Source organism: Arachis hypogaea, chromosome 10, assembly GCF_003086295.3.
Source record: "Arachis hypogaea cultivar Tifrunner chromosome 10, arahy.Tifrunner.gnm2.J5K5, whole genome shotgun sequence".
In the NCBI taxonomy this organism is placed as follows: Eukaryota; Viridiplantae; Streptophyta; class Magnoliopsida; order Fabales; family Fabaceae; genus Arachis; species Arachis hypogaea.
The window spans coordinates 109,468,809-109,485,059 of record NC_092045.1 but is presented as its reverse complement, the minus strand read 5'-3'; the positions used below and the strand labels follow the sequence as shown (position 1 = coordinate 109,485,059).

Here is a 16,251-nt window from a genome sequence, read left to right as displayed (position 1 = left end):
TCGTGTTTAGCAGAGAAAATATGAACAAAGACAATATGTCAAGAGACACTGAATTAGTGTATTTCGTGTCCATCCTGACAGAAAAGACACAAAGACACTAACAAATGACACAACTTATTTTTTATTTTTTCTTTCATTATTCTTATTAATTTTTATAATTATATTTTTATTATTATATTTTTTATCTCAAATTTTTTGAATGAAAAAATTAGATAAATTTATCGTCAAATCGAATACAAGAACACAAAATTTTGTGTCTCTGTCTATCAGTGTTTTGTCATGTCTTATTTTTAGTGTCTTGTCCTGTCTTGTTCTCAGAAACAAACATAACCTTACTGTTGAATAAAGAGGTTTATATTTTACTTGTTGATAATGTTAAAGATACTGAGTTTAATCATTTATTTTTTTATTTATAGATAAATGTTCCTCTCATTACTATCATATATTATTATGGAGGATCAATTACCATAAAGTAAGATGGAAATATGTTTTACAAAAATGGACAAATTTTTGAATGATCTGAAAGCGATGTAGATATACATATTTTCTCATATTCAAACTATCACAAGTATATTGGCTATTGCTTATGACAAACTGACTTAATGATAGTGGTTGGCTTCTAATAGATCTTTGAAGGGTGGCCTCCAAATTATTACACATGATAAACTGATTATGAAAATGTATTTTCATGCTCAAAAGAACAAGCAAGTTGTTCATGTATATTATGAACATAGAGTCTATGAACTTGTTTTTAACAAAGAAGAAGAACCAATATCCAAAAAGTAAAGAGTAGATGGTCTTAGAGGATAACTTAATGACAAAGAAAAAATTTAGAATTGTCTATTTTTAACCCACACTTGAGTAGCTTCATCTTAAAATTAATCTCACAACAAAATCTAATAGTAAATTTAGTCCAACCCAAAAGGAGTCAAGAAGTTTGATCCACTAAAAAGAAATATTTATATAAAAAAAATGTAGTAGAAAAGAAGGGCGTTAGCAATAATTAAATTGGACTTCTAAAAAGTCTATAACAGAATCAAGTGGAACTTTATTGATATTGTGCTAAAAAAGATGGAGTTCGATAGAAGATGGAAGACATGGATTACATAGTGTATCAGGTCAGCATCTATCTCCACAATGGTTAACGAGTCATCTTCGAAACCGTTCAAGATGGAAAGGGGGCTACGGCAAGGCGATCCTTTATCACCGTTTCTGTTCGTTCTTGTTGTAGATGTGTTGAATAGAATGATTGGAGAGGCGGTTAGAAATAGGAGAATAGCTCCAGTTTTAGTCGGTAGGGATAATATATAGTTATCACACCTGCAATTTGCTGATGACACTATATTGTTCTGTCCACCAGATGAAGAAACAATGAGAAATTACAAGAGACTATTGCGGTGTTTTGAAGTGATGTCCGGATTGAGTATTAATTTTGAAAAGTCCAACTTGATACCGGTAATTGCAGTCAGGAGTGGGTGGATCGGATGTGCGGACTATCAGAGTGCCGGGTGGCAACTCTACCGGTGAAGTATCTGGGTATTAATCTTGGAGCAAACCCAAGACTGGTAAAAATATGGAAGCCGGTAATGCACAAGGTGGAGGAGAAACTTAGTTTGTGGAAAGCAAAGATTCTCAGTAAAGCAGGAAAGTTGGTTCTCATCAAGTCAGTTATCAATAGTCTACCTATTTTTTATCTCAGCTTGTATAAAATGCCAACTGCAGTGGCAAAAAAATTAATTTTACTACAGCGGAGGTTCTTTTGGGGGAAGGAGGATGGAAGACCTGGGTTGGCTCTTGTAAAGTGGGAGATGATACAGGCACCGAAGAAACTAGAAGGGCTAGGTGTGGGAGATGCGATGGTTTATAACACCGCCTTATTGTTCAAGTGGTGGTGGAGATTTTCTAAGAAAGATTGTCTAATGTGGAAGAAAATTGCGTGCTCCTGCAATAATCTGAACCCTAGTCAGTTACTGTCTACTCAAGCTTTACCAGCAAAAGGGGGCCCATGAAAAGATATATGTAACCTACAAATAAAAGAGCAAATTGTTAGACAGAAGATGATTGATGGACTTGCTATGGAAGTAGGTGATGATAGATCAACCAGATTTTGGAAGGATACATGGCTACAGTCGGAGAAGTTGAAAGACTCCTTTTCGAAGCTTTTCTTAGTTTCAAATAACAAATGATTCGTAATTGGAGACTGTGCGTTTTGGGATGGAATAGAGTGGGTGTAGAACTTCCAATGGAGGAGAGAACTCCGCCAATGGGAGATCGACAGCTTGAATCAAATGCTTGATATCTTGCACACTGTGAGATTGATAGCAAGTGTATAAGATAGAGTGGTGTGAAAGTTTGACAAAAAAAAAGGCGTTTATACTACTAACTCATTTGTGCAGGCTTTGCAGGAACAGACTCTGACAGATGACATCCTTAGCTACAAGTTCACCAATGGTATCTGGAAAGGACTGGTACCCCCTAAAGTTGAGTTGTTTAATTGGTTTGTACTAGTAGGTCGAGTTAATACAAATGATCGCTTGAGTAGATTTGGCATCATTGCTCAGAATGATAATGTTTGTATGATGTGCAACAAGGAAGTTGAAACTATCCAACACTTGTTTGTTACGTGTGAGTTTGCTTGGCAGGTATGGTGCGCATAGATCGCCCATTTGGGTCGGGTCTAGTGCATCCTGGGGTCCATAAGAGAACATTTTGAGAGTTGGAGGACGATGCCTATGAAAAAAGATGAGCGTAAAAGATGGTTCATTTTATAGCTCCAAAGAATGGTGTAAAATTAGTTGATGGCTATGTCGGAGATAACATAGGAATTACTTCGAATCTATTATTTGTTTGTATGCTCCAGCGAATGTATTGAGTTTGTTTTGACTTTCAAAAAAAATTGTAGTAACCTACGTTAAAAAGCTCTTAACAAGAACAATTGCTAATGACACTCTAAGAAGATTATTTCTCAATAGTAAAGAGACCCAAGTCATGACAGTGACAATATAACATTATCTAATTCAAATGAATCATTAGACCTTCATAACAGTTATGATAGTATAGAGAATTAACCACATAAATCTGAGTAAGACAATCAACTTAACTACAAAAAAAAAGAACAATGCCAATAACTGGATAACTAAACAAATTCAATTACTTGCAAATATTTTTTAAAAATGAGAATGCTTTTAATTTTAAGAAAAAATTTAACCAAAATGATATTTTACCTTAAAAAAAAGTATATGAAAGAAAAGCATAACTTAGTTTGATAAAATATAGTTTTTAGTATTTAAAATAAGGGCAATTTACTTAAATAAATAGAATGGCAGAATCCTTTACCTAAATGTGCAAAACTGATTGTTGTTACGTACATGTGCAAAAACGTACTCTATGTAATCCGTGGCAACCCACCACGGTTTACGAAACGTGCATAAACCGTGGCAGGTCATAACGGTTTAGGGGCAAAAAATATTGAGTATAAACCGTGGTAAGTCATCACGATTTACGAAGGATAGATGGCATGCATAAACCGTGGTAAGTCACCACGGTTTATGAGGAAAGTGGCTTACACATAAAACCCGGTAACCCACCGCGGTTTATGTGTGTGTAGCTATATAAGTAACTTACACATAATAAACGCCTCACATTTCGTCGATATATCCTGCCACGTGAGCGACGCCATTTAGTCGGTACAAGCGATCCTCACCCTCCATTGGCTATTCAAGCAACAACTGCAGCAAAGTGGAAGTGTTCCTCTTCGGTTGAAGGCCAAGCAACCGGTGAGAATTAAGTTTGGAAAGTTGAAGCTATTCAAGATCACCTTCAGGGTTAGGTGCTGATTGTTGTGGATAATCTTAATGCTAATAACTCCATTAGAATCAAGAGCAGTAGCTGCAAGTTCAGGCTCAAGTTATAGATCATAATTCTTTGGTGCTTATTATAACTATTGTTCATTATAATTACTAATAGTACAATATATGCCATATATATTGCTATGTATTACTATATACTATTTTTTTTTATATGGTCTCGGATTGAGATTATTATTTTATTTTTTTATTTTTACTTTACAGATGGAGATTTACATTTTAGGATTTTTCTTAGTTCTGTACTCTTGATTTTGTATTTTTCTGCCATTACTCATGCCCATATTATTTTTTTGTGATCATGCTATAGCTTATATTATATTGTTATATCCTTTATACTATTTTTGGTAACATGTTATCCTATATATATGTTTAATACCTTATTATTAATTTTTTTTATTATTTTTAATGTAACATGATACAAAGTGTACTAACAAAATATTTACCTACAGGATTTTTGTGAAAAAATGTATATAGTAGTACTATCAAAAAATCTATATTAAATAATTACCTTGTTAACAAAAATTTAGACAATATTACTTATATAGCTACACACACATCAACCGCGGTGGGTTACCAGGTTTTATGTGTAAGTCACTTTCTTCATAAACCGTGGTGACTTACCACGGTTTATGCATGCCATCCATCCTTCGTAAACCGTGGTGATTTACTACGGTTTACACTCAATATTTTTTGCACCTAAACCGTTGTGACCTGCCACGGTTTATGTACGTTTCGTAAACCGTGGTGAGTTGCCACGGATTACATAGAGTACGTTTTTGCACATGCACGTAACAACAATCAGTTTTGTACATTTAGGTAAAGAATTTTGTCATTCTATTTATTTAGGTAAATTGCCTTTAAAATAATTTATAAAAATTAACTTTTAAAATGTAATTTTTTAAAACTTACCGTATCTATATTTAATAGATCAAATTAAAAATAATTTTTAACAAATATAAATAATAATAATTGTGTTTGATAAATAATTTTTAAATTTAAAAATATTATAATAAGATAAATTATAAGGTACATATTTAAATCTGTATAGATTTTACAGATTGTTTTTAGTCACATTCTAAGCGACATGTGTACATAATACTGCAGAGATGACATAAGATAAAGAATATCTCTTGTCAAATTGTTTAAGTGATTTAGATGGATAAAAATTAAAAAATTGGCTAGAGGAATGGGGTAGATGGGATTTCCTAAGGCGTGAGAATGATAAAGGAATATTTAAATTTTTTGAATTTTTTACAATATCTCCTAATTCAGTAGATTAAATATTAATTTGTTGCGAATTTAATTGGATGAATATTAATAGGATAATTACCTTGAAGACTAATGGATCAATATAATTTAATTGACATTAATAATATTTTGTTATCCTTTTAAATTCGTCATTTATTAACATTGATAGTAATAGAAGTATATTCCATATTTATTGTGTAAGTTGATTTTATTCTAGAGTATATAATTTGTTCATTCTACATTTTTTTCTAAAATAGTTTTTAATATACCTCTCAAAGAGCACAAGACGGTTTTTTTAATGGAAATTTTTTTTATTCATCTCAATTTTATAAGTGTTTAATTTCTATTCACGTATAATATTTTTTTTTATAAATATTGTCTTTATTTTTTATATATTATTTTATATTTTAATATTTTTCCTTTTTATTACAATACTCGTTATCAACTGTTTCATTATTTTTTTTACGGAAAATCTCTGCATACAAGCCATTAGGGCTTGTATGCTTTACAAGTTTATTAAACAATAAATTTAAAATACGCGCTCCTCCACGTACGTTGATTACACGCGCTATATAATATCCCGCGTATATCTAACTTCCAAATTTAAAATATTTGTTTCCGTATTCGTTTTCGTTATTTTGAGATTTGGTTGTTCTTCTTCTCGCGCGTCTTCCCTCATTCTTCTCCATCGATCTTTTCCTCTTCTTTTCTCACTGGTATGTTCTTCGTTTACGTTATCTTTTTCTCTCTCTGCAACTCGAGCTTCGTTTTCTCTTTTGATTTGTTGTTTTCTGAAATCAAAGTTTGAACTCGTTTTGAAGATAATGGATCCTTCAAGCTCAGATTGTGTGCTGAATCCAGGCGATGTGGATTATGAATTTGAATCTAACGAAGTTCCTGAGGTTTGATTTACAGTAATTTGTATAGCATTGTGTAGTTTAAAAATTGCTGAACATTGTTTAATTACCTGGAATTTATAGCAGACGCTCTGGTGTAGATCAATTCTTCTTTGGGTGTATTTTAGCTATAAGTGTGGGTGTATATACACTTTACTGGTTTTTTGTTATTTTTAATTGAGTTGTTGTTGTTCAGGTGTATTTTATCAGACATGATTGGGTGTGTTTTTAGTTTTTGACATGGTGTATTCTGCAGCCTGTGTATTGACAGTTTATGGCTTTAAAGGTCATTCTGTAGTTGAGTTGTTTCGGTTCGAGTGTATCATATTAGACATGATTGGGTGTATTTATATCATATATATGGGTGTATTCACAGTTCTGACACGGTGTATTGTGCAGCCTCTCTCGGTTGTTGATGACGAGCTTGTTCCGAAGGTCGGAATGACCTTTACCACCCTTGAAGATGCCGGAAAATTTTACAGGAACTACGCCAAGGCTGCAGGTTTCTCTACAAGAGTTCGGTGCACAAATAGGAAGGGAAATGAGATTAAGAATCAACTGATTACATGTAGCAGAGAGGGAAAATGGAAATCTAAAATATCTCCAATCGAGAAGACCAATCCGACAGCCGGTTTAAACTGTCCTGCAAGAATTTATATACACACATTGAAGGATGTCGGTTCTTGGATCATTTCAAAGGTTGTGCTGGATCATTCACACCCCTGCTGTCCAAGCAAAGCAGAGATGCTCAAACAGCACAGGGAACTAAGCATGTCCATTCATCGTACGATAGAGAATAACGAGGAGGCCGGTATCAGACCAAGCAAAACCTACCAATCATTTGTTGCGGCTGCCGGGGGTCACCGCGAGTTAAATTTTATCGAAAAGGACGTGAGGAATTACATTACCAGGGAAGTGCGGAATGTTTCCGAACAAGAAGATGCAAAGGAATTCGGGAAATATTTCTTAAGAATGAAAGAGAAGAATCCGAATTTCTTTTTTGAGCTCGAACTCGAGGAGGATCAATCGATTAAGCTGGCTTTTTGGGCCGACGCAAGAAGCAGAGCCGCCTTTGAGTATTTCGGAGACATCATTTCATTCGACACCACCTACAATACAAACAGGTAACAAACTGTCCCTGTTTATGATGCTAAATTAATTTATTTTTACGAATCCGCAGCAGAGGTGTATATTGGCTGTGTCATTGGGTGTATTCGAAGCACTTGTTAGGGTGTACCTAATGATTTTGCATTCTGGACCATGGTAATTTGTTTCAGGTATAATTTGGTCTGTGGTTCTTTTGTCGGGGTGAATCACCACGGTCAGTCAACACTTCTCGGATGCTCTTTGATGAAGAACGAAGAAATTGAATCATTCAAATGGTTATTTCAATGCTGGCTTCGTTGCATGGGAGGAAACGCTTCGAAAGGGTTTCTCACCGATCAGTGCGCATCAATGAAAAGGGCTTTAGAGGCCTGTATGCCAACAACAGTTCGCCGCTGGTGTATTTGGCACATCATGAAGAAGATTCCAAGCAAATTAAACGGGTACAAGGGACATGCCGATATCGAACAACAAATGAGCCATGTTGTTTGGAACTCTCATAGCAAAGACTCATTCGATAGGAATTGGAACGATTTTCTGGTGAATTTTGGTCTTGCGGACAACAAGTGGCTTTCAGGTAATGTGTTTTTAAAATCTGCAGCAGAGGTGTAAATTGTACGATCTCTCGGGTGTATTTTACAGTGTGTGTTTGGGTGTATTATGCAGATCTGTATGAAGACCGTCACATATGGGTTCCTATCTATCTGGACCACCACTTCTGGGCAGGGATGAGAAGCACACAAAGGAGCGAGAGCATGCATTCATTTTTTAACAAGTACATCACCCGGAACAGCTCGCTCATTCAGTTCGTCAAACAGTACGATAATTGCCTCGGAAGCAGGGAGCAAGCAAAGAGAGAATCAGATGCTGCAGATTTTCATACGGTCATACCGTGTGCAACCAAATCCTCCATCGAAGCTCAGTTTCAAGATGCGTACACTCACGCAAAGTTTAGGGAAGTCCAAGCCCAATTCAGAGGAAAGGCAAATTGCATCACCAGATTAAAGAATTCCGCTCTAGGCTATTCAGTATACGAAGTCAGAGAACAAGTTTCCAGCTCAATATTCGACAAGTTCGCGGTTACCTACGACTCAGTTGCAGCCGAGGTAAAATGCCAATGCTTATTATTCGAGTCGAGAGAGATACTGTGCCGTCACGCACTAAGCGTGTTAAGCTTCGAACAAGTAAGCCAAGTGTCCCCTAGATACATACTGGAACGATGGAGCAAGAAGGTAAAGAGGCAACACACACACATCAAGAGCAGCCACGACGAGCCACTAATGGAGCCAATAAGCAAGAGGTTCGACCAATTGGTTTTTCGTTCGCAAAATATTTGCGAATTTGCCTCCGAATCGGAGGAGCTGACTGCAATTCTGCACCGTGTGTACGATAACGTCATGGCCGAGATGGAAGCATTAAAAGCCAAAAGGAAGGGGACATCTTCTTTATCCCACGAAGACGCCAACTTGGAATCCGTTAACGAGCTTCAAAGCCCGCCAAGGATTCGAACAAGAGGACGTCCAAAAAACAGGCTAGGTTCAAAGCTCGAGAAACAGATTGCAAATGTCACAAAGAAGAAGAAGACGAAAGTTTTAAGCGAGGTAAATGTAATGTTCTTTAAATTTGTGGCGATTGAGTTTATTTTTCTAGTTAATAGTTTAGCTAATGCGGGAGTGTTATATTCAGATAAACCTGTTTGATGCTGCATCAGCAGCGCATTCAAATTGCAGCCAATATCAGGGACAAGTTATAAATTATCAGTTCAGGGTACCAGCAGCAGGGGATAACTCTTTGGGTGTATAGTTATGGGGAGTATGGGTGTAAAAGCTCTGTTTCTTTTGGGTGTATTTTTGTTAATTGACAATTTACATATAGACACATATATAGATACATATAGAACAAAAGCTGTAAAAATTCACAGGTTATGGGCGTATATTTCAGTTGATGTTTTTCTTCATATTTTAGTACATGTAATTCATTCATTTTCAATACAGCACAGACAGTTGGGTGTATATTTTATTCAACCTCGGGTGTATTATTAGACTTGCATTGGGTGTAACAGTTTATAATTTACGTTTATATATGCCTTTATTTTTTCTTCATATTTTACCACCTGTAATACAGCTTTTGAATACATCATAGGCAGTTTACCATCACAGATATTTTAACTATCGGAAAAAATATACATCGAATAGAAGTTGTTGATAAATGGCAAATATTTACATCATTTGTTCAATTTACAAACTACCCAGCAGTTGGATTACCCAGTTTCTATATCAGCAGAATTAATCTGACAAAACGGACTCAATAATACAGAGGATGGCTTCGACAGCCTTATAGCACTACTCTCTCTAATTGCCCGATCTCTCTGTTTATTCATCTCACTGAATAGTATCCGGGAAGCATACTCCACTCTATAGTGGTCCACCTCCTCCTACAATTAAAAAGTATGTTATGTTTAAACAGAAATATTAATTCAGTAAAGTAATACAGAGTTATATAGTTCTAAAGACAGTTACCTGTGTCCAATTATCCCATTCATACTTCCCCTTTTTAATGTTTTCCGGCTCAATTAACTCAAGCCACTTCATTACATAGATAGCGCAGTCATAGCTGAAAACGAAGAAAATAAATTACAAATCTCATTTAGGAAAGTTTAAGGTTCAGAGTCACGAATCTATACCTTGTTTTTTGGCCTGAAATTTTAACATATGATGCTTTAATTTCCTTCTCCTTCTCGCCTTTCTCGAGAGGTTTCCCGCCGGCATATGTTATCAATCTTGAAAATACATATCCCTTAAATACCAAAACAAATCAGTAATACACCCGAATGAATGGACAAGATACACCCAACTGAATATGGAATATACACCCAACTCAACCTTCAAAATAGACCTATCTATTAAAGTAAAGAAGACAGAGGCAACTTACAGTGAATTTATTAATGTCCTTTCTCTCATCGCTTGGAGCTTTTTTGTGTAGCGGGTCAAGTATTTGACATTTCCACTTTCTTGTATTTATCAGCCATAACCACCAATGTCCCAAGTGGCAAACAGGAGCAAAAATATGAAGGATTGCCACATTTCAACAGTCTGTTATTTTATTTGGCATATAAGTAAATAAGCGTACTAACAAATTTACGAAACAAAAACTTACATATGGATGCGAACTTAATTTTTTTCTATCTATGAAGTGAATGAAGCTCGGGTAGGCTTCCACCCTGAATTCTTTTTTCGTTTTCGGGGATATGAATTCCCCCCTTGAGTGATCCGAAAGCGCCATGCTCTGCAAGAATTGCAATACAAGAAATGAAAACATGAAAATACACAACTTACACCCAATCTAAGCTAAAAAATACACCCAAATCAATGCATAAAATACACCCAAAGTTCGTAGAAGTAACACTTACCACAATATCGGGGGGGGGGGAGACAGTATATTTGTTCCTGAAACCTCTTTTCATTTTTCTGGTTTAGGATGAGGCAGATGGCAGATACAATCTAGAAATCAATTTTAAATTAATAAACATTGCAGTTGACTTTGGTGTAAAAACATTAATGTTAGTCTAAAATTACCTGAGATTCTATATCACTTTTTGCCTGGAGGGATGCAAGGTGCGTTCTCATCAAAATGTATTCTCCTTGGCCAATCAGAGTGCATATCTCCTCATACTCGTCAGTATCGCCTTTTGCATCTTCCTTCAGTCTCGTCCCCCAGATGTAGCACTTTTGTTTCATATCATCCGGAATTTGATTTATTCCCCCAGGAGTTTCCAACTTTGCAGAACTTTCTCCCCCAGTCTCCCTCTGAATTTGTGGACTTTCGTCTTTTCCCTTTGCCGCACTGCTTGCTAATTTTTGGACCAAACTGTCTAATTGTTCTAGCATAGTTGCAGTTTCTGGAGATTTTTCCCTTTCTGTCTCCTGCGTTGACGCCCCCTCCTGGCTTGAATCTATCAATCCGAGGCTGAATGATGGCATCCCCGGATCTGTTTTAGGAATATAGCTTGCTGTCCTTGCCATCATCAACAGGGCAGCAGCGTCCTCTGCGTCTGGATGACTGCGTCATTATGTATAAGAATAAGAGTAAGAATAAGAATATACGGATGATAAGCAAAGATTGATTTTAGTCTAATGAACTTACATTTTTGTTGGAGCTGGGGGAAGCTTGGGTGTTGTTTCTTGAAGTTGTTTGGGGGTTTCAGGAGTGCTGCACAGTTACACAAAATTAATCAGGAAGAATATACACCCAAACTGTTAGCAAATATACACCCAAACCCTAAATAAATATACACCCAATACTATTTTCTTACGTTTCTCTAGCCCCTTCAATCTGTAGCATAGGGGTTGGTTCGAAATCTGCGTCAGTGGTTGTTTGTTGGGATGCCGGCACAAAAAACTGGATCGGGACTCTAAACAAGAATAAAAATGAAAGGTTAACAACGTATTTGAAAATAATAAAGTTATAAGGTTGAAATATTCTTGGAAAACTCACATTGCAAGCGCTTCCGACGGCGTTTGTTCCCTAACAACCATCATATTCGAATCAGTCGGAGTCAACCTAAAATACACCCAAAGAAGATCAAAAAATACACCCGAACAATTCAAAAAGAAGACGGGCTTTGTTTTTTGAGAACTTACATACTTGCAGTTTTTGCTTTTTTTTGCTGCCTTTTTTTTCTTGAATAAAATAATAAAGGGCTTTTTTTTCTAAAAAAAATATATACAGAATTAGAAGTAGAAGTTATTAGAAGAACAAAAGTAACGGATATTTGAAAGAGAAATTACATGCTCTGAGACGGCTGGTTTACACTACTCTGTTCTGTGCGTCCTTGAGAGGAAGGATCATCACTTCCCAAGTTCACAGCCGGTAGTCTAAACAGATTTCATGTTATTCAAACAAAATATACATCCAACTTAGTAAACAAGATACACCCAACTTGATCCACAAAATACACCCAAATTGTTTCACAGAATACATCCAAATCATGATAACAAGATTTTATTAAATAATAAAGCTTCTTACGTTTCAGAGGACACATAGCGACCTTCTGTCGATCGCAGGTCAGCTTGGTTCTCCCTGCGAAACAAGATACAATTATTAGCAAACAAAAGACACCAAAATCTCAAATACACAGCCCAGCAAGACATACCCCTCTGCAGCAGATTTATCAACGTTTTCCCTTAGCCATTCATCGAGTTCGTCACTTGATATTTCATATCTCTCACTACATTCATAAAATAAGACGTTAACAAAAATAATTACGATGATAGACCGTAGTATAGCTTACGAGGTACTGTACCCGTCAAAGTATTGATCTTCTTCAGGAGGTGAATCCTCCACAACAACTTTTTTCTTTTTTTGTTGTGTTCTGGGTGGAAAAAAAAACAGTACCAATCAAAAATAAAAAATTAATTTTATCACAGAATTTTATCCAAAGAATTGCTTACTTTTTTGGAGTTGTTTTTGTTTCTTTCTTTTTCTTCTCCTTCTCCGCAGGCGATGATTCTTCGCTCCTATAAGTGAATAATAGACACTTCAGTTAATACACGAAATCTTTATAACGAAGCCAAAAGAAAGGAGTATTAATTTCAGGACATTACTCATCACTTGGTTCAGATTCAGATTCTGTATCAGAATCTGACTCGTCTTGCCTCTGCTTTCTTTTTCTTGAGTCCATTCTGGAAGGCAAACAATTGTCATTTAGAACATACTAAAAATACACCCAAATGGATTCACGAGATACACCCAACTAAATATATAATATACACCCAACGCAGCAAACGAAACACACCCTGCTTAATAAGATACATACACCCAACGTGGACAAATAAAATACACCCAAACCGAAAAAGAAATTACACCCAAGTATGGTACTTACTTTTTCCCCTTTTTCCCGGGGTGTTTTCTTCTCGAATCCTCTGAGTCTTCTTGAGCCTCAGACTCAGAGGTAGAAGTGTCACTGTCAGTAGTTTCTGTCTCCGAAGACGATGTTGGGCTCGCCTTCCTTTTTTTTGTTTTTTTTATTTCTTGTTTTTTTTCTTTTTTTTCTTTTTTTCTCATTTTTTCTCTTGTCTCTGCCATCTTCACAATCCCCTGAAACATGAGATATTTTAGTTAGCACCATTCGGGTAAATAAAATACACCAACTTATTATGATTACTCACCAAAATTTCCTCTCTTTCTGCATTCATTCTTTCCACCAACTGCTCCTTAGTCCAGTTGGCAATCCATGGCTTTTGTGGTCTTTCAGCCCTGTTCTTGCCTTTGTTTTTTGAAAGATGAAAGTAGATTATCATCAGGGCGAAGAGGCAGCCATTGATTGCCTTCTTCTTCTTCTCTTGATAGTCTGTGATGCCCTTGACCATGAAGGTCAAAACATGCCCCCCCAGTTTCTTTCCGATATGCCGTCCATCTTAAAAATTGGGGCCAGGTGCACGGGCGATATTTTGTTTATCGTCGTTGGCAAAAGGAACGCCATCTGTATGTAGAGGATGAATATCCTCTTGAACATCAGGCGTTCCTCTTTGTTGCCAACGCCGATTTCCATCATTTCATCGGTAAGACTTTTGAGGGTCTTACCCTGGAATCTTCTATAAATTATTTTGTCATCATCAGAAAGTTTCTTATAGTCAACTTTCTCAGGAAATAGATCTCCTACAAAAAGGAAGACAAGAAAGCATCCAAGTCGGTTCAAATACACCCAACCATCAGGTTAATATACACCCAAGCAACAACTTAATATACACCTATAATTTTGAGCTAATTACCTGTTGCATTGATGCCAAGCGCATCACCTATTTTTTTGGGGTTATTTGGAAAGAACCATATCCTATCTTCAGTCTGTTCTCCCCAAGTTTGAAGTTGTTTGCCAGCTCCCTTAAGAGTTGGTGATCCACCCTCAGTGGTGGGATGTGCATCAACCCACCGAATCCAAGATCCCTCACAATCGCCTTCTTCTCCTCAGTCATGTTTCTGAACTTATCATTCAGGAGATGTGTGGCACATTTAAGGTCTTTAGTTTGGTTTCTTGTTGCCATTTTCTCTGAAACTAAAAATACACCCAAAGATATCAGTAATATACACCCATATAAATATGACTCAGATACACCCATTAATAACAATAAGATACACCCATTGATAACAGTAAGATACACCCATATATATGATTCAGATACACCCAAAGATATCAACAAGATACACCCATTGATAACAGTAAGATACACCCATATAGATGAGTCAAATACACCCAAAGATATCAACAAGATACACCCATTAATTACAGTGAGATACACCCATAGATATTATTCAGATACATCCATATAGATATCAGTCAGATATCACTCAACCATGCTTCAATATCAAGCCACATTACAAGGTTAAGCAGTTTACACCCCCGAATCTATGGAATAAACCCCCAAAAATCAACAAAAATAGCAGGAGAACTTAGAATAACAACGTAGAACGACGTAGAACTTAGAAGAACGACGTATAACTTAGAACAGTGTAACAAAGAAGCAAGAGTAATAATAAACCCTAGAAGAATGACGTAGAAGAAAAGTAAAATATACAGTATTTTAATGGACTTACGTTGAGTATTGTTGGTTTGTTTTTTCTTCAGATTCTTCACAGAGAGTTTGATGGTGTTTTGATGCAGTTTTCGAACTACGATTTCTATATTTTGAACCTTGATTTTCGCTCGAAAATGGGAGGGTTTCGTTGTTTTGAAAGCGCCTTGAGAAATGGAAGAAGTGGAAGAAGTGGAAGAGTCTGCCATACGTAACCGTTCGAATGTTGAGCGCGTGATTTTGACGCGCCATGTTATCTCTCTTCATGCGCGTGATTTCTGTTTGGGCTGGGCCAACTTGTATGCTTGTAGGCTTGTTTGTGTAGCAGGCCCGAAAAAAAAACGCCAATAGAAACAAACTCAATTACTCGCAAATATTTTTTAAAAAATGAGAATGATTTTAATTAAAAAAAATCTTAACCAAAATAATATTTTACTTTAAAAAAATATATGAAAGAAAAGTATGATTTAGTTTGATAAAGTGTTTTAGTTTTTGAATTTTTTTTATAAAAGTTAATTTTTAAAATATATTTTTTAAAAATTATAATATCTTTGTTGAGAAAATCAAATTAAAAATAAATTTAACCATAAAATAAATTTTAAAATTTTAAAATATTATAATAAACATAAATATAAGAGTTAAATTTAAAATTTAATTTATTTATAAAATTATATTAAATTTTTTAATTTTGATAAATATAAAATGACTTTTAAAAGTTTCACTTTAAATACTTTTAAAAAAGCATTTATATCTTTTAAAAATCTAGATTCGCAAAGAAAATTCCAAATTTTCAACTAGTATAATTCAAACTTTGGTCTCTAAAGTACAGAGTGTTCATTTTACCACTAGGTTGTGATGTTTTTTTGTAATAAATATGCTATTCAATTAATATATAATAAAAAATAAAGTTAAATTATTTTATACTATTTAATTTTATATTTATTTATATTTAAATTAATTATATTTTTTAATTATCAATAATTATTATTATAAATATAAATTTTATTAAACACCTACCAAAAAATAACAAATATCTTTATTAATTATAACATAATTTTTTATTATTATATGATATTTATTAAAGTTATTTTTTCAATAATTGCACATTGTATATAACAATATAATAAATATGAATAATCGATTAGTTATTAAAATTTAAAAATATTTATTGGGAAAAAATATTAAAATTTTATATAATTACTTAATAATAACTAGGTTAATCAATTCAACTTTGTCCAATTGGTTGAACTACTAAACTAATAAACCAACAATATGACCAATTTGATCACATTTTCGATTCTGACAACTATGTACATACAGTGTCATCTATTATTTATTATATATTATTAAAATCGAATTTCTTCAATTAATAGTATAGCTGACGTGGTATGTTTTAAAAAGGGGTTAAATACGATTTTGGTTTCTAAGTAGGAGCTGAAAATTTTTTTCATCCCAACCTTTTTTTGCTTACAAAATCGTCTCTAAGGTTTAACTTAATTTTAAAACCGTCTTTTTTACCAAAATTTTAATTTTTTAATTTTTTAAACAGAGAAGGGGGAAGGGAATCAC

The 16,251-nt window shown here is 34.8% G+C and overlaps 1 long non-coding RNA gene across 1 annotated transcript; it reads right to left on the bottom strand.

Moving 5' to 3' along the window:
- Positions 1–12,053: 12,053 nt before the first annotated feature.
- Positions 12,054–12,478, bottom strand: LOC112718355 (uncharacterized). The gene is made up of 3 exons (XR_003160777.2): positions 12,417–12,478; positions 12,267–12,341; positions 12,054–12,193 (listed from the first exon to the last, which is right to left on the bottom strand). It is a non-coding gene; the product is annotated as an uncharacterized lncRNA (long non-coding RNA).
- Positions 12,479–16,251: the final 3,773 nt, after the last annotated feature.